At 57.3% G+C, this 25,730-nt stretch overlaps 1 long non-coding RNA gene across 5 annotated transcripts; it reads right to left on the bottom strand.

The window, feature by feature from the left end:
* Positions 1 to 2,925: 2,925 nt before the first annotated feature.
* LOC101433840 (uncharacterized) lies at positions 2,926 to 18,312 on the bottom strand. Of its 5 annotated transcripts, XR_002796327.2 has the most exons (6): positions 15,976 to 17,272; positions 11,893 to 12,043; positions 8,696 to 8,945; positions 8,427 to 8,535; positions 8,156 to 8,212; positions 2,926 to 7,891 (listed from the first exon to the last, which is right to left on the bottom strand). It is a non-coding gene; the product is annotated as an uncharacterized lncRNA (long non-coding RNA). The 5 variants fall into 5 exon arrangements; XR_011647104.1 differs by lacking the exon at positions 15,976 to 17,272 and adding an exon at positions 18,193 to 18,312 and having other exon boundaries at positions 2,926 to 8,212; XR_011647105.1 differs by having other exon boundaries at positions 2,926 to 8,212; positions 15,799 to 18,181.
* Positions 18,313 to 25,730: the final 7,418 nt, after the last annotated feature.

The following is a 25,730-nucleotide window of genomic DNA, read 5'->3' as shown; positions in this document are numbered from 1 at the left end:
CTTAGCCTCGTCTGTGACGCTCCACCCTGGTTTGACATCCACGTGGAAAGCCGCGTGGCCTTGGCTCTGCCCTTTCCTGCCCCAGGACCCCGAGCTCTGATAAGGATTGCGACTCCCCTGGCTTGGCACCCGCCCCCCACGTTCAGCCCCCCGGTGTCTCCTGGTGAAGGAGCCTGTGTCCAGCTCCACCCGTCGCCCCTCAGCATCCTGACGGGATGAAGTGCTGGAGTCTCTGCGGCCGGGGAGGCTGATGTGAGGTTGTGCGTCTCTGGTCTCCAGCGGTGAATAAGCCCTCTTCCCACTCCTTGCCTGGCTCCGTGAGTGGCCCGGCGGCAGCCGGGGACCACCCACGCCCTCTTCCGAGTCCCAGTGACGTCCCAGGGGGCCGATGCTGCGCAGGAGCACGTGTGACGTTAGGCTGACGTGTCAGCACAGCTAACTGTGCCCCGCTGTCTGTTCAAGCGAGCCCTGGGCTGACTGTAGCACAAGGGTGTTTACGGACTTCAGTCACCACTGGCTTTACTGCATGGTAAATCCTAGATAGCTGCTATAATTACAGCCATCAGGGAGATCGCCATCAGCAGGGAGCGACGCTCAGCCCCATCAGCCGAATGCCTTAACAGGGGCAGTGATTCCAGCATTCAGGAGCATTTCACACTCGTCTTTGGACAGCCAGCGTCTCCCACAACTCGTCAGGGGCCTTCACTGGACGTTCACTGCAGCCCCTGGTTGCACCTGCCTGGGAACCTGGACTTGCGCATCCCCACGGCCGCGTGAGAGACTCTTAGAGAACTGCGCACTATGGAGAGATCGCGCGTTGATTCTGTTTCTAGAGAACCTGCCTAACAGCAAGTAAAGTGGAGGAGGACCAGGAGCTTCCGGTGTGCATGGCCTCCAGGCCTTCGGGAGGGCGCGGCCGCGGGCACCCTGCACGCCCGGCGCCCCTGAGCCCCGCCCTCCGCCTAACAGAACCCACCGCTATCTCGGTTAGCATCTGGCTGTGAACCTCGAGGATCAGCTCCACCACGGTAACCACTCATTAGGGAGCCAGCGGACAGCGGTCCTGCTGCGCACAGTTCCCGGGCAGGGCGGGGCGCCGTGGGGCTGCTGATGTGTCGCTGGAGGGGCCCAGGACAGACGCTGCTGTGCCCAGCAAAGTGCCTTACGAGGCCCCTACACGGACGGCGTTGTGTTGTTGTTTGTGTTCTGCCTTCTCTAGGAATCTGTGGCTGCTCTGGTTTACGGTCTTTGTTGTTTTTTTAATTTCTCTCCACTTCCCCACCCCCCCCAAGTTGTCTGCTGTGTCCATTCACTGTGTGCTTTTCTGCGTCCCCTTGTATTCTTGTCAGCAGCACCGGGAATCTGTGTTTCTTTTTGTTGCGTCATCTTGCTGCATCAGCTCTGTGTGTGTGTGTGTGTGGTGCCATTCCTGGGCAGGCTGCGCTTTTCTCACGTAGGCGGCTCTCCTTACGGGGCGCACTCCTTGTGCATGGGGCTCCCCTACGCGGGGACACCCCTGCGTGGCAGGGCACTCCTTGCGCGCATCAGCACCGCGCATGGGCGAGCTCCACACGGGTCAGGAGGCCCGGGGTTTGAACCGTGGACCTCCAATGTGGTAGGCGGACGCTCTGTCGGTTGAGCCAAATCCGCTTCCCGGTTCATGGCCTTTGAAGGTTTTCCCTCGACCTCCCGAGCAGGTAGAAGCAGCTAAGTCAGTAAACGGGACCTCAGGAGCTATTTTCTGGACTTGCTGGCACGGCCCGTTGGCCCTTCTCCCACGTCTTCCTGCCTGAGGCGCAGGCGTGGCACTCTGGGTGCCAGCAGTCAACTTAGTGCCGCGCTCACACCCCACAACCGCGAGCCCGGACCGGTGTAGGAAGCGGCTCCTAAACGGGGCTGGGACCAATGGTGGGGGTCCCGGGGCACAATGTGGGGTCCCGGGGCATGGTGTGGGGTACTGGGGTATGGTGGGGGGTCCTGGGGCAGTGTGGGGTCCCGGGGCACAGTGTGGGGGTCCTAGGGCATGGTGTGGGGTCCCAGGGTATGGTGTGGGGTCTCAGGGCATGATGTGGGGTCCTGGGGCACGGTGGGGGGTCCCAGGGCACTGTGTGGGGTCCCGGGGTATGATGTGGGGTCCTGGGGTACGGTGGGGGGTCCCGGGGTACGGTGTGGGGTCCCGGGGTACGGTGTGGGGTCCCGGGGCACAGTGTGGGGTCCCGGGGTACAGTGGGGGTCCCAGCTATGGTATGGGGTCCCAGGGCACAGTGTGGGGTCCCGGGGCACAGTGTGGGGTCCCGGGGTACGGTGTGGGGTCCCGGGGTACAGTGGGGGATCCAGGGCATGGTGTGGGGTCCCGGGGCACAGTGTGGGGTCCCGGGGTACGGTGTGGGGTCCCGGGGTACAGTGGGGGATCCAGGGCATGGTGTGGGGTCCCGGGGCACGGTGTGGGCGCGACGCCCCCATCTGGCCTCACTCTGCCCTTTGCTGCCACCGTCTCCCCAGCTCCCAGCCTCTCCAGGTAGGAAGCTTCCACTTAATACGTGGAAACAAAGTCACCAAGAGCCCGAGGGGCAGGAATCGTCAACTAGGACCGTGCTGCCCAGGCCCCGGAGCCCCTCCGCCTCCCCCCAGGAGCCGTCCTCCACCGCCTGCCCTCGAGCTCGCTGGGTCACGCCCGCGTCCGCAGCACCTGCTGGGCTGGAGCCCCTGGGCAGGCCTTCCGTGCACGCCGCCTCGAGGCTGGAACACCACGCGCAGGGCCGAGTCCAGCGCAGGAGAGCAGGCCGCAAAACGGAACCAGCCGCAGGGGTCGGCAGGGTTTATTGTGACCCACGTCCAGGTTTGGCCAAGCCAAGAAAGTAGAATGTCCAGAGACAAGCTGAAGGGAGGTGCTTGGAGAGGAGCTAGTAATGTCAAAGTTGAGACTATAGGAAGATACGTTTTTTATAAAATATAAAATTAATCATAGCATACCAAAGGACACGTTCCACATGGAAAGTAAAAAAACTGAAACTGTGCAAGTGCTAGGGAGAAAATGGGTGAGTTCCTTAAGAACCTGGGAATAGAGAAGACATTGGTAGCTAAGATAAGACTCTAGTGCAACTGAGGGGAAAGACTGATAGGTTTCACTACATAAAAATTCAAAAGCAAAAACTTTTGTAAGGAAAAGCATTACCAAAGGCAAATGACAAACACATGATAGATAAATGTTTAACATCTCTAATATGTAAATATATAAAGAGCTTCTAAAAGTAGAGGGAGGGAAGCGGATTTGGCTCAACGGATAGAGCGTCCGCCTACCACGTGGGAGGTCCAGGGTTCAAACCCCAGGCCTCCTGACCTGTGTGGAGCTGGCCTATGTGCAGTGCTGATGCGCACAAGGAGTGCCCTGCCACGCAGGGGTGTCCCCCGCATAGGGGAGCCCCATGCACAACAAGTGCGCACCGTAAGGAGAGCCGCCCTGTGTGAAAAAAGTGCAGCCTGCCCAGGAATGGCGCCGCACACACGGAGGGCTGATGCAGCAAGACGACACAACAAAAAGAGACACAGATTCCCGATGCCACTGACAAGAATACAAGTGGACACAGAAGAACACGCAGCAAATGGACACAGAGAGCAGACAACTGGGGAGGGGGGGAAGGGGAGAGAAATAAATAAAAAATCTTAAAAAAAATTAAAAAAAATAAAAAAAAATAAAATAAATAAAATTAAAAAACCGGGCAAAAAATAATAATAATAAAAAAATAAAAAATCTTTTAAAAAAATTAAAAATAAATAAAAGTAGAGGGAAAAGGATCAACAAATCAATTTAGAAACTGGGCAAGAAAAAAAAATTGGGTGAGATTCATAAATCAACAGTTGAAGGGGAAAAAAACATAAAAATATGCTCAACCATGCTTCTAATAAGAAAAAATACAAATCAAAACTATGCTAAGGGAGCATTTTCACCTACCAGATTTGCAAAAATCCAAAAGCTTGTTGGCAAAGCTGTAGCGAAACAGGCATTCTAATACGCTGCTGGTAGGAATGCAAGTAAGGCGAACTTCTGGAGGGAACCTGTGGGGCAATGTCCCGCAAAGCTCCACACCCATTTCCTCTTTGGCCCAGCAATACCACTTCCAGCAATCTATCCCAAAGACCCACTGGCAAAAACATAAAAAGGTGTTTGTACAAGGCTCTTTGTTTCAGCCCTGTGTAATAACAAAAGAACTAGGAACCACCCCACATCCATCAGTGGAAGCTGGTTGAATGAAACATGAAGCGCTGTGGAGTAAAAAGAATAAAGGATAATTGAAAGAAGGAAAAAAAGAATAAAGGACATCTCCATCTACTACCACAGAGTGACCACCAGCACATGTTCTTAAGTGAAACCAGTGAGGTAGAACTGTTTGCAAATGATACCTCACTAAAAAAGAATTTTGAAGAGAAAAGTGAGGATTATTACATAGTACGCTAATCTCTAAGAATGAGCCAACCATGCGCAGTGCTGATGCACGCAAGGAGTGCCGTGCCACGCAAGGGTGTCCCCCGCATGGGGGAGCCCCACGCGCAAGGAGTGCGCCCGTAAGGAGAGCCGCCCAGCGTGAAAGAAAGAGCAGCCTGCCCAGGAATGGCGCCACCCACACTTCCTGTGCCGCTGACGACAACAGAAGCGGACAAAGAAACAAGACGCAGCAAATAGACACCAAGAACAGACAACCAGGGGAGAGGGGGGAAATAAATAAATAAATAAATCTTTAAAAAAAAAAAAAAATGAGCCAAAACACTTTTTAAAATGGGGAAGGAGGAAATGGTAAAGGAAACAGAGTAGAACCTGGCGTCTCTGTTTTGTATACTTTGTTTTGTAGATTTGACTTGGGAACCATGTAAATATTTTACGTAACTAGAAACAAAAGTAGCTTTAAAAAGCATTCCCAGGGAATCGGATGTAGCTCGAGCAGTCGGGCTCCCATCTGCCATATAGGAGGTCCAGGGTTCACAGCCCAGGCCCTCCTGGTGAGAGCAAGCTGGCCCGTGTGGCGAGCTGACCCACACGGAGAGCTGGCCCATGTGGCGAGCTGGCCCATGTGGCGAGCTGGACCATGAGGAGAGCTGGCCCACGTGGCAAGCTGGCCCATGTGGCGAGCTGGACCATGAGGAGAGCTGGCCCATGTGGAGAGCTGGTGCAGCAAGATGATGCAACAAAAAGAGACACAGAGGAGAGAGAATAAGAGACACAGAAGACCAGGGAGACAAGGTGGCACAAGAGAATGATCACATCTCCCACTCTGGAAGGTCCCAGGATCGATTCCCGAAGCCACCTAGTGAGAAGACAACAGACACAGAAGAACACACAGCGAATGACACAGAGAGCAGACAATGAAGGGAGGGGGGAAAAGTAAATTTTTAAAAATCTTAAAGAAAAAAAATGCATTCCCTACAATCAGAAGCAAAATAAAACAAAACAATCTAACTTCACAGTGCATTAGTGGTGTAATCACACAGAGAACTATGGCAAGTAACTTTAAACCACAGTGACTGACTGTGTACCCCTCCATGAGATGTACTATAAGGAAAAAAGAGCTGAAAAGGTGGTTTTCTTAATCGTACTCACGGCAATAGTATTGATGCTGTTATTCAGAGACTGTGAGAATCGAGAGATAAAGCAAATGCTGGTGTGTTGGGGAAATGACATATCTGGTTGGAAAAAGGAGAAGAGATGTAAGATATATGACGTTATGTAAAACCCTGAGGGAAGCGGATGTGGCTAAGTGGTAGGGCCTCCGCCTACCATGTGGGAGGACCCGGGTTCAGTCCCTGGGGCCTCTGGTGAAAAAGAAGAGAAAGCGTGCCTGACGGTGAGCCGGTGCCCACGTGGCGAGCCGAGTGCCGGTGTAAGCACGTGCATCGTGAGCTGAGTGCCTGCATGGTGAGCCAGTGCCCGCGCAAGTGCCCACATGGCGAGCTGAGTGCCCACGCGAGTGCGTGCATCGTGAGCTGAGTGCCCACGCGAGTGCGTGCATCGTGAGCTGAGTGCCCACATAAGCGCGTGCATCGTGAGCTGAGTGCCTGCGTGGCGAGCCAGTGCTCGCGCAAGTGAGTCGTGCAGCAGGAGAGAGACAAGGGGAGAGTCAAGGTGAAGCGCAGCAGAGACCAGGAACTGAGGTGGGGCAGTTGACAGGGAACCTCTCTCCACATCAGAGGTCCCCAGGACCGAATCCTAGAGGAGAAAAAAAAATGAGAAGAGAGGACAAAAAAAGAGACCTAGACAGAGAAGACCACAGAGTGAACAGACACAGACAGCAAGAAGAGCCGGGCGGGGGAGGGGAGAGGAAGGAGGAATAAACAAACAAATAAATCTTAAAAAAAAAAAAATTGAAGGAAGGATGGTTTTATCTTTAAATGCGTGTGTTTCTTCCTTTCCACAAGAAGCCCTGGAAACAAGGACCCATGCAGCAGCAGTGAGCCTTCCTAGCCTTCGACGGTAGTTCTAATTGCCATTTCCACCAGGAGAAACCGGGATTCTCTGGGGCAAGGTGTGGTTCCCGGTCTGGGGAAGGAGTTGGGGCATCTTGCGCATCAGCCTCGGGAAGCCATCCAAGCCTCCCGCCGGCGGGAAGGGGGCGCGCTGGCCAAGGGTGGGGCGCCCTGGGCACTAACAGGAGAGTGACCGTAGTGAACTGAGGCACGTCAAACACACTGAAATAGTGACACTTCAAAAAGCGGCGCTGTTGGAGGCTCTAGTATCCAACTCAGCAATTTGAAAACTGGTAAGAAAGGGAAGAAATCAAGCGCTCACTGGCTCTCCATCAGAGGCGCACCCGAGCGTGGGTTGACGCGGCTGTTTCTTTTAAGAAGGAAATGAAGAAGGCACGTGAGAATTCTCAGGGCGCCCTCTTGCAGCCCTAATGAAATAACGGATTCGTCAGCGATCCTCCGTGCCTGGGGGCATCCCCAAGGAGAGACAGCGGCTGCCACCACGGCCTCCTCCTGGGAGGACACGGCTTCCCGGGGAGCTCTGCAAGGGCAGACACTGAACCCGTCTGCTCAGACGTGCGGGAGGAAGTACCAATTCACAGGACAGCGCGGACGGAGACACGTGCGCCTCACACCGCAGAGGTACCAGCAAGACGCAGCCCCGGACGCTGAACAGGACCAGCGGGGTTTCTCCGGCAAACGCGCTGGAAGGGGGAGAAAAGGAGGGACGAGGGGACCCGCGTTAAGAGACATGAGAAACCACCGACCGACACGACACGTGGCCTCGACGCAATCACTGCTCCAAACTGCAGATTCCGAGGCTCCCGGAATCCAAGCGGTTTCCGCCGCCCCGAGCCCAGACGGCAGCGGTTACGGAGACCCCAAAGCGCAGCGCTGAGACCACCTCCCTGCAGCTGCAGGCTCTGGGCAGAAGGCCACCTCTCCCGGCCCTTCCCCAGGGGCCGAGTTCCCTCCCAGCAGCCCGGCTGGCTGGAAAGCTCAGGAGGACGAGCTGTGCCGGGCCAAGCTCCCGCCCACGGGAGCGGGCCCAGCGGGGCACCTTCTGCTCGGGGAGCCACCCGCCGCCGGCCCCCACCGCCATGGGGCCTTGGTTTGGAAAGGAGGCAACGGAGGCGCTCCGCCCCTGCGGACTGCGTCACCGCGGTACAGGCAGCGCGGCTCCCTTTTGAAGGTCAGCCTGGCCCAGGGCCCCAGCGCTCTCAGAGCATAGGGCCCAGGAACTGGCCGTCACCCCTGCTTCACTCCCGGCCCTCGAGTCACGTCCTCTTTCTTAGTCTCAGCACTCCCTTCTCAAAAAGAGACAGTGCCTTAAGTGGCCCCCGAGTCCCTCGACGCTCGGCGCTCTCCGGCCGCTGGTGTGACTTGGAGAGGGCGTTCCTATTTCCAGGGACAGAGAACTTAAGGTAAGCAGGGCCTAAGGAAGGACAAGAGATGGGCAAGTCAGGCAGTACGGCTGGACAGGACACCCAGAGCCCAGGCGGCTGGGCAGAGCAATGACACAGATTTGATGTCTGCTGAGCCCAGCGCCCTCCTCCACTCCCTCTCCCTCCTCTCAGGAGCGCCCTGGCCCGCTTCCCGTTTCAAACCACAGGTAAAGGCGCGGAGTGACCGAAGGTCCTTGCCGTGCACAGCGAAAACGCCAGAGGCCCGGCGCCCACGGGAGGTCTGAGGCCCTCACCTCGAGGGGACACCCAGCAGAGGGCCCTTCGCCCGCTCTTTACACATCTGAAGATGTCTGTGCGGAAGGTGCAAGCGGCTGAGGTCAGAGCGGCTGCCCCGAGATCCACGGCCAGTCACCCCTGCTCATCTGGCCGTTCATGACCCCGGTCGCTTCCAAGAAGTTCAACCAGCACCGCACGACCCACATCTCTAAACAGAGACCAGCCGCCTCACAGTAAATGCGTGAGACTGCAATGGGGAGCGTTTATTTGCAAAAAGCCACAAGGTACCTGATGATTGCAGGGCAATTGCGTTTCCCCCTCATTTCCTAGCAAGGATCATGACTTGAAGATTCAATGACAGCGTGATAATGGCAGAAATCGGAGCCAAAGATGCAAACTGTAGTTAAGAGAGCATCGTTTTAATTGTGTTCCCATTAATTTGCACCCTGCCCACCCCCTCAAAAAAAAATCTAAGCCTAACAATGGAGCTTAACTCGGTAGCTACAGCTAATGTAAAATTCTTCCAGTGACCCAATGAAGAATCAGGGTTTTCTTACGTGCTCGTTGCCTTGATATGGAGATTCATTCAGCAAGCCAACAGCATCTGCAGATTTCCATCCCTGGTTGTTTGTTGTCTGAGAAGACCCCTGTGGTGGGAACTGGCAGTTTTGCTGAGACACAGGCGCGAATTGGGCTATCAAGCAGGGTCTGGTGAAGCAATCAGGGGGACCCCAGCTTCCCAGGCCCTCCGAGGCGGCCCCCAAGGCGGCTGTGTGCTTCTCAGCTGGTGGTCCCAGAGGCAGTAGCCTGTGAGAATAAAATGTGTGTCTTTGTGAAAACTGCCCCCAAAGAAAGCCAATCACTAACACCACAATAGAAAGTAACAAAAATGTGAGGAGTTCAGCAAAAGCGATGGTTTTTAGGCATTGAAGGGTGGGGAAAACTAAAAATGGCATTTGGAACTTAGTAGCTCAGCTGTACTAAGTCAAGATAAACTCAGTTATTTGAAAAGAGATTTGAGAAACCATTTCAGGAAACGTTTCCAACCCGCTCAAAAATTTCTCACAGAGTGAGATAAAGAACTTAAGTGAAAGTCGAAAGAGCGGTTAGCTGGTGGTAAGAGAATACAAACAGGAAGCACCAGGCCCCCCCCAGAAGTCTAACTGAAAACTGCACCATGCCGTTTGGGGCTTCCAAAGTCCTCGGGGCTTTTGGAAAGGCCAGCCAAGGGTCTGCCTTCCGCCTGCAAGCACAGCTCCCTCCCAGCTTAGAATCCCGCGTCTGAAACGCAGCACACGGATCCGGGGTGAACGAGCCGGAGCTCCCGGGAGCAAGGCTTCCTCAGGCCGCGCAGCCAGCAGGCAGGCCCAGAGCCCGCGTCCCAGGAGCAAGGCCTTCTGACGAGCCGGAGCTCCCGGGAGCAAGGCTTCCTCAGCCTGCGCAGCCAGCAGGCAGGCCCGGAGCCCGCGTCCCAGGAGCAAGGCCTTCTGACGAGCCGGAGCTCCCGGGAGCAAGGCTTCCTCAGGCGGCGCAGCCAGCAGGCAGGCACGGAGCCCGCGTCCCAGGAGCAAAGCCTTCTCACTCACCCTCCGTTTCCTCCTCTTTCCACGTGGACATTATCGCACACGCCTTCTCCTCCCCCTCCTTCATGTTTTCCTCTTGTTTAACAACATTCAGACTGATCATATTTATGAGTTTTCTTTAAACAATCAAACTCCTTTCTGGATATAAGCTTGTTGTGCACAAATAATAACAGTAGCTACCAAGTATTGACCATAATATTCCAGACAATTTATCTGCATTGTCTTTTGTCCTCGTGATGCCAAGAAATAGATAGAATTCATAGAAAATAGATAGGTATAGGGAAACGGACTTGGCCCAGTGGTTAGGGTGTCTGTCTACCACATGGGAGGTCCGCGGTTCAAACCCGGGGCCTCCTTGACCCGTGTGGAGCTGGCCCATGCGCAGTGCTGATGCGCGCAAGGAGTGCCATGCCACACAGGGGTGTCCCCCGCGTAGGGGAGCCCCACGCGCAAGGAGTGCACCCCGTGAGGAGAGCCGCCCAGCGCGAAAGAGAGTGCAGCCTGCCCAGGAATGGCGCTGCTCACACTTCCTGTGCCGCTGAGGACAACAGAAGCGGACAAAGAAACAAGACGCAGCAAATAGACACCAAGAACAGACTACCGGGGGAGGGGGGGAATTAAATAAATAAATAAATCTTAAAAAAAAAAAAAAAGAAAAGAAAATAGATAGGCACAGGAAAGGTAGGTAACTGGCTTTGGTTCTCAGTTCTACAAAGTGGCCGACTCAGAGTTCACACCCGGGGGAAGGAAGGGGTCAATGCCAGGCTTGTTTTGTGAACTAACTGGCTCCTTCTTGCCTCTCCCAGTCCTCTCCATCATCAGTCAAACCAGAGCAGCAGCGGTTTTACAACCTGTTTTCCAAGATAAGCTAAAGCCAGGCAGACTCCCCCTCACCCCCTCCCCCTCCCCCTCCCCTCCCCTGTAATCAAGTCAGACTCCTCCCTGCCCCCCCAGCTGCTCTCTGACCCCGGCTAACCCCCAGGGTACAGTTCAAAGGCCACCTTCTTCAGCGGCACTCCGTGTCACCCCCCACAAATTAGGAAACTCCTTCCAAACCCTGCACTTTTCTGCCATAGAACGGCTTGTTCAAATTTATCTTCCCAGTGTTTTTTTAATATATATATACTTTTAAAATGTATATATACTTAGGTTACATAAATGTTACATAAAACCTGCGCCCCGCCCCTCCCCCACTTCCCCCGCACTAACAGCCCCCTTCGTTTGTGTGGCGCATCTATTACAATTACGAACACATTTTGGAGCATTGCCACTAAGTGTCCATTATAGTTTACATTATAGTTTAAACTCTCTCCCGCACGGTCTTGTCATTTATGACAAGATATGTAATGGCCTGTATCTGTCACTGCAATGTCATTCAGGACAATTCCCGAGACCTGAAAGCACCCCGCATTACATATCCCATAAAGCCCCCGTACCACAGAGGACATGTCCCTCCCCCTCCCTGAGAACCTCCGCGGCCACTGCCTCCACGCTGAGGATGGAAGCTCTCCCAAGCTAGAGTCACAGCAAGCCTGTGGTGGAGTAACGAGTCCACGCATCGGAGTCCCTGCCCCCGTCCTGAGGCTTCTGGGCTGGAGGCGCCCGCTCCCCTCTAACTGAGGGGCTTGGATCCCCTGGGGCAGGTGCAGGCCCCTGCTTGCAGGTGCAGGCTCGCTCTGCTCCGTGCAGTTAGAGTTTCCCCCTTAGGAGCCTGCAGGGACCAGCAGGTCACAGGTGTGGCCCGTTCCCGTGGATTGGGCAAGCTGCCTCCTGCTTGGAGGCAGCCTGTTGCCCCCAGGAATGAACGAGGAGCCATTTCACAGCAGGAATGGAGCAGATAAGGACCCTCACCCTGCCCGTCCAGGCCCGCCCACCCCTCCCGCATTCCAAGAATACCCCACCCCCAGGCCACTACCCCCAGGCCATGCACGAGAATTCACTTTACAGCCCCAGGTTGGCCCAAGATTGTGCTCTGGACTCTCACCCTCTCCCGTGGACTAACGCTTCCTGCCCACTGCTGTACTGGGTAAGGTCACACGCACCCTTCCTCCGTGCGCTCAAGTCTGTTCAGTCCCCTCGCAGGGAAGGCAGTTTCCCGGCTGCCTCCTCAGTCTCTGCGTCCCCTAAGCGCCATTTTTCTCTAACGCTTGATGGTCGCTGTCCATCCTCACCTCCTCGTTGGTTGTCCTGGGGAGCCCATGAGCTGGAGAGGAGGTGCTGCAGCTCTGCTGAGGCCCAGGGCCCAGCTCGCGCGTGTTCTGTGACCTCCATGGAGCAGGACGGGCTGTTCGCTCTACTTCCAGGTCACCTGGTACCCAACACCTGTGGAAGGAAGGGAGAAGGGAGTGAGGAAGGAAGGAAGGGAGGGAGGGAAGAGGCCCCCGCAAGCGCGAGTGGGGCAGGCTCCCGGGAGCTGGGGGTGGAGGCGAAGCCTCCGCGGCTGAGGACAGGCGTCTCTGCCGGTGAAGCGCCGCTCAGCAGAGGGTGGCCTCTGGGTGCCTCCCGTGGTGCAGGCCCGGACCCGGGGAGCTCTGCCCGCAGGTGGACGCCTGCCCCACACGAGGCTGTGCCTGCCTCTGACCTGAGGAAAAGCAGCCTCAGCCTTCCTGGGCACGCCCAGCGCGCACACCTGGGCGCCGCGGTCGGCCGGGGCCTGAGCTTCCAGCTGAACCCACGGGGGGCACCTGGCACCCAGGCCTGGGCGGGGTGGTCCTCGCACCGGGACGCGGCGCTCCGCCAGGCAGCTGGACAGGCAGGAGGGGCTGGAGGCTGTAGACTGACAGACAGCATGGCAGACGGACAGCACGGGTAACAGACAACACAGCTGACGGACATGATGGCTGATGGACAACACAGCTAACAGACAGCATGGCTGACAGACAGCACGAGTGGCAGACAACACGGCTGACAGACAGCATGGCCAACAGACAGCATGGCCGACAGACCGCATGGCCGACAGACAGCATGGCCAACACACAGCATGACCGACAGCATGGCAGACAGACAACACGGCTGATGAACAACATGGCGTCAGACAACATGGCCGACAAACAGCATGGCCGACGGACAGCATGGCCAACAGACAACACAGCTGACGGACAACATGGCGAGACAACGGGGCTGACAGACAACATGGCTGACAGACAGCATGACCAGCAGACAGCATGGCTGACAGACAAAACGGCTGACGAACAACATGGCGTCAGACAGCAGGGCTGACAGACAGCACGGCCCACAGGAAACATGGCCCACAGACGATACGGCTGACAGACAACACCGAGGACAGACAGCATGAGTGACAGACAACGGGGCTGACAGCACAGCTAACCCACAACATGATGGACAGCACGACTGACAGACCACAGGGCCAAAGACAGCACAACCGATGGCCCCCAGACAGCAGGGCTGACAGACAGCATGATGGACAGACGCACCTCCGGCAGCCCTTGACCTTGACGTCCCCGCTGGGACTCCTTCGGGGCTGAGGGGAGGCCCCAGATATTCCAGGCAGGCCTCCCCGTTGTCCCCACCCCTGGGGGTAACCAGGCGCACCGGGCCCTCCCCTTGCCATTAGCAGGGGAGGAAAAATAATAGCTTAAAAGGCGACCACACAGGCCCACGCCCCTCTCTGCCTAGAGCAGCCCCCACAAAGTCTCAGTTCCTACTTCCTTCCTTCTCCCATTTCTCAGCAAGCTCAGTTCTTGTCCCCCATTTCCCAATAAGTTATTTTTACTTTTTAAATGATTTTATGCGGCATATAGCCAAGAACCTCGAGGAATCCCAGGCTTCCCCAGCTTCAGGCTCAGGGCCCCCAGGAGTCCCTCTGCCCTTCACTGCCCCAAAGCCCCCGGCTGATCTGGAAGCCAGAGGAGGACCCAGCCAGGGAGGACCCCACCCCAGCCAGGGAGGACCCCACCCCAGCCAGGGAGGACCCCACCCCACCGAGGCTGTCCCCACCCAGGGAGGACCCCACCCCAGCCAGGGAGGATCCCACCCCAGCGAGGCTGTCCCCACCAAGGGAGGACCCCACCCCACCGAGGCTGTCCCCAGCCAGGGAGGACCCCACCCCAGCGAGGCTGTCCCCAGCCAGGGAGGACCCCACCCCAGCCAGGGAGGACCCCACCCCAGGGAGGCTGTCCCCAGCCAGGGAGGACCCCACCCCAGCCAGGGAGGACCCCACCCCACTGAGGCTGTCCAGCCAGGGAGGACCCCACCCCACCGAGGCTGTCCCCAGCCAGGGAGGACCCCACCCCACCGAGGCTGTCCCCAGCCAGGGAGGACCCCACCCCACCGAGGCTGTCCCCAGCCAGGGAGGACCCCACCCCACCGAGGGCTGTCCCCACCCAGGGAGGACCCCACCCCAGCCCGGGAGGACCCCACCCACCGAGGCTGTCCCCACCCAGGGAGGACCCCATCCCACCGAGGATGTCCCCACCCCAGCCAGGGAGGACCCCAACCCAGCGAGGCTGTCCCCAGCCAGGGAGGACCCCACCCCACCGAGGCTGTCCCCACCCAGGGAGGACCCCACCCCAGCCAGGGAGGACCCCACCCCAGGGAGGCTGTCCCCAGCCAGGGAGGACCCCACCCCAGCCAGGGAGGACCCCACCCCAGGGAGGCTGTCCCCAGCCAGGGAGGACCCCACCCCACCCAGGGAGGACCCCACCCCACCGAGGATGTCCCCACTCCAGCCATGGAGGGACCCCACCCCACCGAGGATGTCCCCCACCGAGGCTGTCCCCAGCCAGGGAGGACCCCACCCCACCGAGGCTGTCCCCACCCAGGGAGGACCCCACCCCAGCGAGGCTGTCCCCAGCCAGGGAGGACCCCACCCCAGCCAGGGAGGACCCCACCCCAGGGAGGCTGTCCCCACCCAGGGAGGACCCCACCCCACCGAGGTTGTCCCCACCCAGGGAGGACCCCACCCCAGCCAGGGAGGACCCCACCCCAGCGAGGCTGTCCCCACCAAGGGAGGACCCCACCCCACCCGAGGCTGTCCCCACCCAGGGAGGACCCCACCCCAGCGAGGCTGTCCCCAGCCAGGGAGGAACCCCACCCCAGCCAGGGAGGACCCCACCCCAGCGAGGCTGTCCCCACCCAGGGAGGACCCCACCCCACCGAGGCTGTCCCCAGCCAGGGAGGACCCCACCCCACCGAGGCTGTCCCCAGCCAGGAAGGACCCCACCCCAGCCAGGGAGGACCCCACCCCACCGAGGCTGTCCCCAGCCAGGGAGGACCCCACCCCACCGAGGCTGTCCCCAGCCAGGGAGGACCCCACCCCACCGAGGCTGTCCCCAGCCAGGGAGGACCCCACCCCACCGAGGCTGTCCCCACCCAGGGAGGACCCCACCCCAGCCAGGGAGGACCCCACCCCACCGAGGCTGTCCCCACCCAGGGAGGACCCCACCCCAGCCAGGGAGGACCCCACCCCAGGGAGGCTGTCCCCAGCCAGGGAGGACCCCACCCCAGCCAGGGGAGGACCCCACCCCAGCGAGGCTGTCCCCAGCCAGGGAGGACCCTACCCCAGCCAGGGAGGACCCCACCCCAGCGAGGCTGTCCCCACCCAGGGAGGACCCCACCCCACCGAGGATGTCCCCACTCCAGCCATGGAGGACCCCACCCCACCGAGGATGTCCCCACCCCACCGAGGCTGTCCCCAGCCAGGGAGGACCCCACCCCAGCGAGGATGTCCCCACTGGCAGTCCAGGGGGATAAGGTGCTCTAACTGCTTCCCACCCCAAGCGCTTGAGCTCGAGGTGAAATGCAGAGCTGTTTCCCTTCCACAAGCAGCCCACATCCCCAGCCCTCACCCCAGTCCAGGCCCCTTTTGAGCTGGAGCTCCCCTCTCTGCTCTAAGGATGAACTAACCCCCCCACATCCCCCCCAAGCCTGGTGCTTGAAAGCTCTGTGCTTTAACTGTGAATAGCTGAGATTCCACAGCCTGCTCTTCCTGCCCCAAGCACACAGTTCCTCATTTTCCAGCAGATAAGCATTTTAACGAGCCAGACCGCCAGACTCCAGAGCCTCAACCCTGCTCTCCCCTGCGGAGCTGGCTCCAGCACTCAGGACCCGGGACTTACAATGAAGGAGACCGCACGAAGAGGGGCTCACCCCCACTCCTCCAGCGGGCTCCCTCCGCTCAGGGCACTGCACAGAGCACGGCTCTGGGGAGCCAGGGAGGCTCTGGGCTCAAATCCCGAATGACTTCAGGCCAGTTTCAGCTTCTGTAGTTACAAAATGGAGTTGAGAAAACCTACCTGTAGGATCAGTTTGAGGAGGAAATGCTGCACCTAAATAATGCCTAACACATCCCTGTAGCAAGTGCTCGATGAATTCGCCCTTGTCTGAATTATCCTGCAGTTCCAATAATTATTCCCCAGAGGGTCCGACAGGGGGCGCCCACATGCAGCCCCGCGGGGGGTCACTCAGCCTCGGCCCCTTCCGTCCCCTGGGAGGGGCATCCAGGGCTTGCTGTGTTCTCAGCCCAAGGCAGGGAATCACTCCATCAGAATTCTCCACAACTGGGGTTTAGGCCAGCTGGCTTCTTCCTGCTCTGAGATGGCGAAACACACCCGGAATACGTCAAGGTCAGAGCAAGGGCACACGTCACACACGCATGGACGGCTTGCTCTTACCCACACTGCCTCCCACATGGAACCAGGCCCCGTAATAAATGGCCACACTCATTTACTATGAGATTTATGGTAAAATTGTGCAGCAGGAGAATGTGGTCAGATATCTAGAACTTTCCATCTATAAAACCTCCACAGAAGGAAGTGAAGTCTTTGTGTCTGTGGCTGGGGTGGGGAAGTCAAGGGAGAAAGGACACGAAGCTCACTAGATTTGAGAAAGTTCACTGCTCAAAAGCAATGGAATAAATGGGTGATACGTGGAAAAGCCAGTAAAATTCGAAGAAATCTGGTTTCTTGTAGCAGAGATGGTGCCAACGGAAGAAGGTGTTAGAAACTTGGAAGTAGAGCACTATTAATCAGAAACTGAAAAGGCCTGGTACTGAACCGGGTCCAGCCACTTTCCAGCTGACTGATCTACTGTGTTGGTTTGCCAGGAGTGTCGATGCAAAGTACCAGAAATGTGCTGGCTTTTGTAAAGGGGGGTTATGTGGGGTAAAAGCTCACAGCTCCAAGGCCACGACAAGAGGCACTGTAAGAGGAAGCGTTCTTGCCAAAGTCAGCGGCCATGTGTTGAAGCCAGACGGCGGGCGATCTGTGCCCGTCTCTCCTCCACTCTGGGCTCCCCCCAGGCTCAGCTGCTCCACTCTCTCCCTGACTTCTGCTGCAAGTTGGCACAGGGCTCGACTCTTAGGGTCTCCTGTACCAGTCTCAGCTATCCTGCTGTCTTCCCAAGTTCAGCTGGGAGCTATCAGGAATACAGCAGAGCTGGTCTCCTCTTGAGCCACTCCATGGGCCAGCCTCTCGGACTCCATGCTCTCTCTATTACACGGCAGGATCCAATATGACAGTTCCCTCTTCCTTCTGTCTGTCCAAGCTTCCAGGTGTCCATCAAGGGGGTGGGGACTCAACCTGAGTCTCACCTCACTGCTGTAGTCCAATACAAAGCCCTACAGCAATCTTAACAAGCAATCTAATCAAAGGCCCCTCATCTGAGTTTAACGCAATCAAAGGTTATCATACCTGGAGGAATAGACTAGTTTACGAACAATCTTTCTCCTTTGGGGATTCATAAAATAATCCAAACTGCCCCAGCTGTAAAAGTTTTTAACCTTTCTGAGTCTCAGGCGCTCATATTTTCATCCATCCGTCTTTGTTAGTAGACCATCTACATGTGCCAGGCACAGTCCTTGTACTCACAAGGCATGATGCTGGGACGATTGGAGGTCACACCACAAAGCAGGAAGCTGGACCCCTACCTCACACCGTATACAAAAATTAGCTCAAAAATGGATCAAGGACCTAAACATGAGAGTTAAACCTAATAAACTCTTGCAAGAAAACATAGGTGGAAGTCTTCGTGACCTTGGATAAGACAAGTTTCCTAGATACGACACCAAAAGCATAATCAGCAAAAGAAAAAAGCACAGACAAATTGGGCTGCATCAAAATTTTAAAAGATGGCGGAAGGAGACGCTTCAGGGCTCCCTCTCCCCACAGAAGCTTTGAGCAACCAGCAAAACCTGGCAGAAGCGCCTTCCTCAAAGCTCAGAAGACAGCTGAAGGGCTGCCCTCCCCCCACCAGTCCGGCCAGGAGCCGCCCCCCCCCCCCCCGTGGGTCCCTGGTCCTGGCTCTGGGGGAGCTGAGCCACCTCTGCACCTGCCGCTGTCGTCTGGGTGGCCCGAGGGGCGTCCTCCCCAGGCACGGTGGAGAAGGCAGCCCAGGAGCTCTCCGACAGAGCACCGGGGCCGAGCGGCTGCAGGGACGAGGGCCGCCTTCTGGACATGGAGCGCAGCGCCCAGGCCCGAGAGGGAAGTGTCCCCGGGAAGAGGCGTGTTCCGAACCTGGTAAACTGGCGTGGGCCTGCCCAGGACCGCGGGAAGGACGGGCAGCCTCGGGCCTTTGTCCCGAAGCTTTTCTCTAATTCACTGTGTGGAAAAGCCGGGAAGGGGAGCATTTGCACAGGTCAGTCTGCAAGGACTGGGAGAGGTGTTTATGTTTCTCTGCTTTGTTGGCTCCTGGCATTCAAGGAAAGCTCTGTCGTAACTCTAAACTTGTCATAACAGGTTTAAGGAACAGATGCCTCAGAGTCTGAATTCCGGTGATCCAAATGTCAAATGTCCCGGTGTCAAGGAAAGGTTAAAAATATAAAAACAGGAAGCGATGGCCCAAGCAAAAGAGAACAGCCAAGCACTAGAAACCCTCCACGGGGAGGAGCAGACCTGGAACCTACCGGAAAGACTTAAAGAAATGACTTCTGAAGGACAACGTGGGCAAAAACTAAAGGAAACCAGGAAAACACACAAGTATCAACCGAGAGATGGAAATTAGAGAAAGAGCAAAGCAGTGCTGAAGACCACAGTGAGATAAGAAAGGAGGGGTTGGAAGCAGGTTGGAGCTGACAGAGGAGCAACATGAGTTCAGAGGTGAGGCAAGAGAGACTCCAGCCTGAAGGACAGGGAGAAGGAAGAAGGAAGACCAGCGAACAGAGCCTGGGGCCCTGGGGGCTCCACCAAGCCCACCGGTACAGGCACGATAGAGTCCTCAAAGGAGAAGAGAGAGAAAGACGTAGAGTCACTAGTCAAAGAAATAAAGGCCGAAAACTTTCCAAATTTAATGAAAGACGTGAATATACATGTCAAAGACAGTCATCCGACTCCAAAGAGGGTAAACCCAGATGCACCCACTCCGTGGCATGTTATAAGCAAACCATTGAATGCCAAAATGAAGAGAGGGTTCTGGCAGCTGCAAGAGAGAAGCAACATGTCGTGCACAACAGAACCTCAAGAAGAGCGTGTCCACTTCTCATCAGACACCAGGGTGGCAAGCAGGCAGTGGACGACACATCGGAGAGTTGAAATTGCCAAACAAGAATTCCACATCTGGCGAAACTGTCTTTCAAAAGGGAGGGCGAGATTACAACATTCCCAGAGAAACAAAAGCTGAGGGAGTTGTCGCCTCTAGACTGCCCAGGGGAGATGCTAAAGGGAGTTCGCAGCTTGAAAGGAAAGCACAGCAGACAACCTGCAAAGTGAGCGTGAAGGAACAAAGCGCTCCGGTGAGGGTGACGCCATACCTCCACTTCTTAGTGCTCCAGGACCTGCAGGCACGTGCATAAAATGTGGTGATGAGTCAAAGGTGGTGAGGCACAACGTACGAGCATGTGACTGTGACAAGAGCTACATGGGGGCCGGGGGTAGCACAGAGCTGTGTGTACACAACTGAAGCTAAGCTGGTTTCAGTGCAAACAAGAGCATTACAGATTTTGGTTGAATTTAAGCCCCAAAGTCACTCCAGAGAAAATAGGGGAGAATATGCAAGCTCAGAGAGACAAAAATTAGAATACAGATTTGGGCAAAGCAGGAAGAGTGGGGAGTAACACTCAGTGAGTGTCGCTGTGTTTAGGGAGACGGGAAGGTTCTCGCTGTAGCAGGCGGTGAGGGCACCCCAACTCTGCGCATGTCCCTGATCCCGATGAACGGTATGTTCGGGAATGGTGGAGACAAAAAAGTTATGTTGTGTATCTGTTTCCACAATTTTAAAAAATCAAGCCATTAAAGAGGCAATGACAAGTCAATGCAATACATGACACTGGCTGGAATCTAGCAAAGCTCAGCGAGACATTGTTGGGACACAGGAAAAAAATGACACGTAGACAGTAAGCTTTATATCAATATTAAATTTCTTGAACTTGATAACTGCACTTAAAGTGGTTACATAAGTGAATATCCTCATACTTAGGAAATATGCATGGCAATATTAAATGTTCAGAAAATGGATTGATAAAGAGATGGACAGACAAATGGATGGGTGGATGGACAAACAGAATGATATGGCACATGTGGCAAAAGTTAAAATTGGTGGATCCGGGGTGGGGGTAGGGAATGCTGTAGTTCTCGTGTGGTTTGTATTGTTTTTATGACTGTTGTGTAAGTTTTAAAGTATTTCAAAATTAAAAAGCTAAAAAAAATTTTTAAACTTTTGTGTTTCAAAGGACACCATGAAGGAACTGAAAAGATGACCCACAGAATGGAATAAAACATTTCCAAATTGTACGGCTGATAAGGGACTTACGTTTAGCATACATGAAGAACTCTTGTAACTCAAATGACAAATAATCCAATTTTTAAAATGGGCAAAGGATCTGAATTTTTCCAAAGACAGTATACAAAATGCCTATAGTCACGTGAAGAGATGCCCAACGTCATCAGCCATTGGGGAAATGCAAATCTAAGCCACAGTGAGAAACCTGTCGGCACACGCTGGAATGACTGGAATAAGAACGGTCATGGGGATCAGGTGCGGCTCAGTGGCTGAGCGCCTGCTTCCCATGCACGAGGTCCTGGGTTCAATCCTCACGGCCTCCTTAAAAAAAAGGAAGAAAGAAAGGAGGCTGGGGAACTCGGAACCCTCCCACACTGCCGGAGGGCTGCCAGACGCTGCCGCCACTTTGGAAAGCCGTCTGGCCCTTCCTCAAGTCCCGCCCCTAGTTACACATCCAAGAGAAACGGCGTCCACGGGAGAAAACGTGTACACAAGCGCTCGTGGCGGCCTTCTTCCAAAGAGCCAAAAGGTGAAAACCGACGAACGCCCATCAGCTGGTGAATGCGTAAATAAAACATGATGCGTGCACGCGGATTTGGAAAGCTTTCCGCATCAGAAAGGAATGCAGCTCTGATGCGTGCTGCAGCGGCGACGCGCCTTGGAGGCGTCAGGCTGAGTGAAAGCAGCTGGCACCCAGGGCCCTCCCGCAGGAAAGCTGCAGGGCAGGAAGGGGATGCGTGCTCGCGGGGCCCGGGGAGCGAGTGCGGGGGGAGGCCTTTCCTTCTGGGGTGATGAAACGTTCCAAACGGCCCAGTCGCTCTTCCTGTTTGTTTACGGGCAGCTTTTCCGGCTTGCTCTGTAACCTTTCTCCCCCCACCCCATTTGCTGCCTATTACCCACCAGGCCCTAAACCCCCCAGGCTGGTGTCACGGAGGGCCGGGCCCCCGGCGAGGTCCCCCTGCCGCCCCCCGCAGCCCCGAAGCCCCTTCCCAAGAGGCGGGTTTCAGCCCCTGCCCGGGCCGGCCAAGGCCCACCGCCCAGGGGCCCGACCGGAAGCCGGCTTCCTGGCCCGGGGAGCTGGCAGCGGCCCCGGCGGCTGGCGTCAGCCGCTGCGGAGGGCGGAAGCCGTTGCCCAACGCGGAGGACCGGTGCCAGCAGTGCGGCCCCTGCCACCTTCCCGCAGCCTGGGGCGGCCGGGCAGGCCTGGACACTGACTCCCGGCCGGCGCGCGCTCTCCTCCGCCAGGCCGCGGGCAGTCAGAGGGGAGGCGGGCCAGGCGGAGGCCCTGGCCGCTCTGGTCCAGCGCCCGCGCACCCACCGGCCGGCCTCTGGCCTTTCTGCCCGGTCCCGAGAGGCCTCACGAGCAGGTCCTGCCCCCAATGTCCGCACAGCCGACGCCGGCCCCGACACTGCCCTGCTCCACAGCCGAGCCGAGCCCGGCCCACTGCACGCGAGGCAAACGGCCCCGCGGGAAGCGGCTGCGTCTTGTCCAGCCGTGTCTTGAGGCCTGCTCCTCTCGCCCAGTGCTAGCCACCGCGTGGCTCAGGTTGCCCTCTTCTCCCCCACACCCACGCGCCCAGCCAGCTCCTAGCTCCTTCCGGACTCTGACTCACCTCTTCCAGGAAGCCCACTGTTTGTGAGTCAACCCAGCCAGGTAACTGCCCGGCTGCCTGGTCCAGCAAGCCCTGGGCTAACTGAAACACAAGGGCATTTACGGACTTCAGTCACCATTCACTTTACTGCAGTGGTAAATCCTAGATAGCTGGTTATAATGACATCCATCAGGAGACTGCCATCAGCAGGGAGTGACGCTTTATCCAATCAGCTGAGTGCCTTAAAAGGGGAAGTGATCCTAGCATTGAGGGAGAATTTCCCAGCTGGTCTTTGGACAGCCAACATCACAGCCCCAGGCACATAGTAGGTGCTCAGCAAACACTGGGGGCAAAGACTGGCAGCTGGATGCCGGGAGCTATGTTAGCCAAGGCCTGTGATAAACTGAGAGGGGTTGAGTGACGCTCCCAGAGGGTTTCCGCTGGCCTCTCGTTCTGTTTTCCTTGGCGTCCCTCTGCCTGCGTCTCAAGTATCCTCTGGACCTCTTTCCTGTGCTCTTGCGCTTGTGCTCTCTCCACGTCTACCACATGGGAGGTCCGCGGTTCAAGCCCCGGGCCTCCTTGACCAGTGTGGAGCTGGCCCATGCGCAGTGCTGATGCGCGCAAGGAGTGCCGTGCCACACAGGGGTGTCCCCCATGTAGGGGGGAGCCCCATGCACGAGGAGTGCACCCCGTAAGGAGAGCCGCCCAGCGCGAAAGTAGTGCAGCCTGCCCAGGAGTGGCGCCGCACACGCGGAGAGCTGACACAAGATGACACAACAAAAAGAAACACAGATTCCTGTGCTGCTGACAACAACAGAAGCGGACAAAGAAGAACATGCAGCGAATGGACACAGAGAACAGATGACTGGGGGTAGGGGAGGGGGGAGGGGAGAGAAATAAATAAATAAATCTTTACAAGAAAAGAAATAGGAAAGGACATCCAGCGGCTGTCAGGAGGCGCCGAGCGCCCCGCGATTCCGGGGCTGCGCCTTCCCATCCCCGATGCGCCGAGGCCCCGGCCGCCGTTTCCCACCCGCGCTCTGCGCCCTCGTGTGGGGGCCGGGTGGGCCCGGGCGCGGGAGGGGGCAGCGCAGCGCTGCTCACCGGCCTCTGAGGCCGCCCAGCGAGGAGGGGGCTCCCGCACACGGTGGGCTCCCGGGCACGCTGCAGGCCTGGGGCGGCCACGGGGAACCTCCCGGGCAGGAGCAGCTGTGGCTCTGCCGGGGGGCAGCTTCGGGGGACGGCTTGGTCTTGGGGTTTGATGGGCGAGTACACACGTAAAAACCCAGAGGAAGCGTGCACTTTGCTTTACGCCAGCTACACCTCAATGAGAAGAAATGAGAGTGAAGCAAACGTCTCCAAAATTTAAAAGGGCTGCTGGGCAAAAAACCCTGTTAAAAGAAAGAAAAGACAAGCTACGCAGCGGGAGAAAATACATGCAAACCACATACCCGACGAAGACTACGTATCCAGAACACAGAAAGAACTCTCAAAGCTCATCAGCAAGAAAAAGACATTGAAAAAGGAGCAAACGCAGCCAGTAGAAACTTCACCAAAGATACCAGGAAGGGAAAGCAGCACAGAGAATAGACTCAATAGTATTCACTTTAGGGAAATGCAAAGTAAAACCCTGACGGATTCCATTACACAACTATTAGGACGACTGCAAGAGGAAATACGAATCGCTGTAGATTCAGCGGTGCCTGGTTATTTATCCTGGAGAAGTGAATGTTCATACAGCTTTCTTGGTGACACCAGCACCTGGGTTAAAACGGGTGAAGGCATGACCTCGAAGCACGCCTCCGCAGTGAAGGGAGCGACCACCACTCCCACGGCCGGGGCTGTCCCGGCGTCACCGCGCCGAGGGCTGCATCCTGCATGATTTCACCGCGGGATGTTTCCGAGGCTGCCTGTGGCACGCGGTCAGCCCGGGGGGGGCGTGCGGGCAGTTCCGTGTCCTGATGGTGGTGATTACACGGGTCTTTCCGTGCGTTATGATTCTAGACCTGTTTCACTGGAGGTGATTTGAATTTTTTTTATTATTAAAAGCCCCCCACCTCTCAAACCCACAGAGCAGATCCTGAAGGGCTCAGGGGCGGCGTCCTGGGCACGGCGCAGCGCCCGCCCGCCCGCCGGGCCGCCCGCCTCCCGCCCCGTCCTCTCGCCGGCTGCCCCGGGCCCCTGCAGACCCGCCAGGCAGGGGGAGCCCCGAGCGCCGCCCAGCTCGGCCCAGGCCGCGGTGTCCCCCCTGCCGGGCCAGAAGCAGTGCTGACCTGCTCACGGCCGGCCGGCCCCGGGGTCACCCTCCTGGCAGGAAGGGTGCCCCGCAGTTTTCAGAATAAGGAAGAGCACCCGCGGGTGCGCCCTTGCTGCCACTGACCCCTCTGAGGTCACTCTTATTACGAAAGTCACAGCTCAGCGGTTTTTTAATGAAGCTCGGACTGCTGAGCAGGTGGACCATCTCACTACCTGAGCCCACAGCTGTCCAGTTCCTCGTCTCTCTAGGAACACCTGTGCATATGGAGGTGCGCACGCCACAGGTACGCACAGGTGCACGGCGCTCCATGGCGCTCCCTCCCTCATCTACGCCGACTCTGGCCCATGGCCCGCAGCTTCTCCTGGAACCCGTGCCCGACCTACAGCCCTCGGCCAAGGAGGGGCCACCCTGGCCGGGCCTCCCACTGTCAGCATCACCCTCTCCCCCCGTGGTCAGCACCCCTCCCCCACCCAGCCCCCTCGGCTGCTCAGGCACACCCAGGACAGCAGGACACCAGGACAGCAGGACACCAGGGATACCCGGGACACCAGGACACCAGGACAGCAGGACACCAGGGACACCAGGACAGCAGAACACCCAGGACACCAGGACACCAGGACAGCAGGACACCAGGGACACCCAGGACACCAGGACACCAGGACACCAGGACACCCAGGACACCAGGACAGCAGGACACCAGAGACACCCAGGACACCAGGACACCAGGGACACCCAGGACACCAGGACAGCAGGACACCAGGGACAGCAGGACACCCAGGACACCAGGACACCAGGACAGCAGGGAAACCCGGGACACCGGGACACCAGGACACCAGAACAGCAGGGACACCAGGGACACCAGGACACCCAGGACACCAGGACAGCAGGGACACCCAGGACACCAGGACACCAGGGACACCCAGGACACCAGGGACACCCAGGACACCAGGACAGCAGGACACCAGGGACAGCAGGACACCCAGGACACCAGGACACCCAGGACACCAGGACAGCAGGACACCAGAGACACCCAGGACAGCAGGACACCAGGGACAGCAGGACACCTAGGACACCAGGACACCAGGACACCAGGACAGCAGGGACACCCGGGACACCGGGACACCAGGACAGCAGGGACACCAGGACACCAGGACACCAGGACACCCAGGACACCAGGACAGCAGGACACCAGGGACACCCAGGACACCAGGACACCAGGACACCCAGGACAGCAGGACAGCAGGACACCAGGGACAGCAGGACACCTAGGACACCAGGACACCAGGACACCCAGGACACCAGGACAGCAGGACACCAGGGACACCCAGGACACCAGGACACCAGGACACCCAGGACACCAGGACAGCAGGACACCAGAGACACCCAGGACACCAGGACACCAGGGACACCCAGGACACCAGGACAGCAGGACACCAGGGACAGCAGGACACCTAGGACACCAGGACACCAGGACACCAGGACAGCAGGG

This window comes from Dasypus novemcinctus, chromosome 22 (genome assembly GCF_030445035.2).
Source record: "Dasypus novemcinctus isolate mDasNov1 chromosome 22, mDasNov1.1.hap2, whole genome shotgun sequence".
NCBI lineage: Eukaryota > Metazoa > Chordata > Mammalia > Cingulata > Dasypodidae > Dasypus > Dasypus novemcinctus.
Note: the sequence above shows the minus strand (reverse complement) of the source record. Positions and strands in the feature narration are given on the sequence as shown.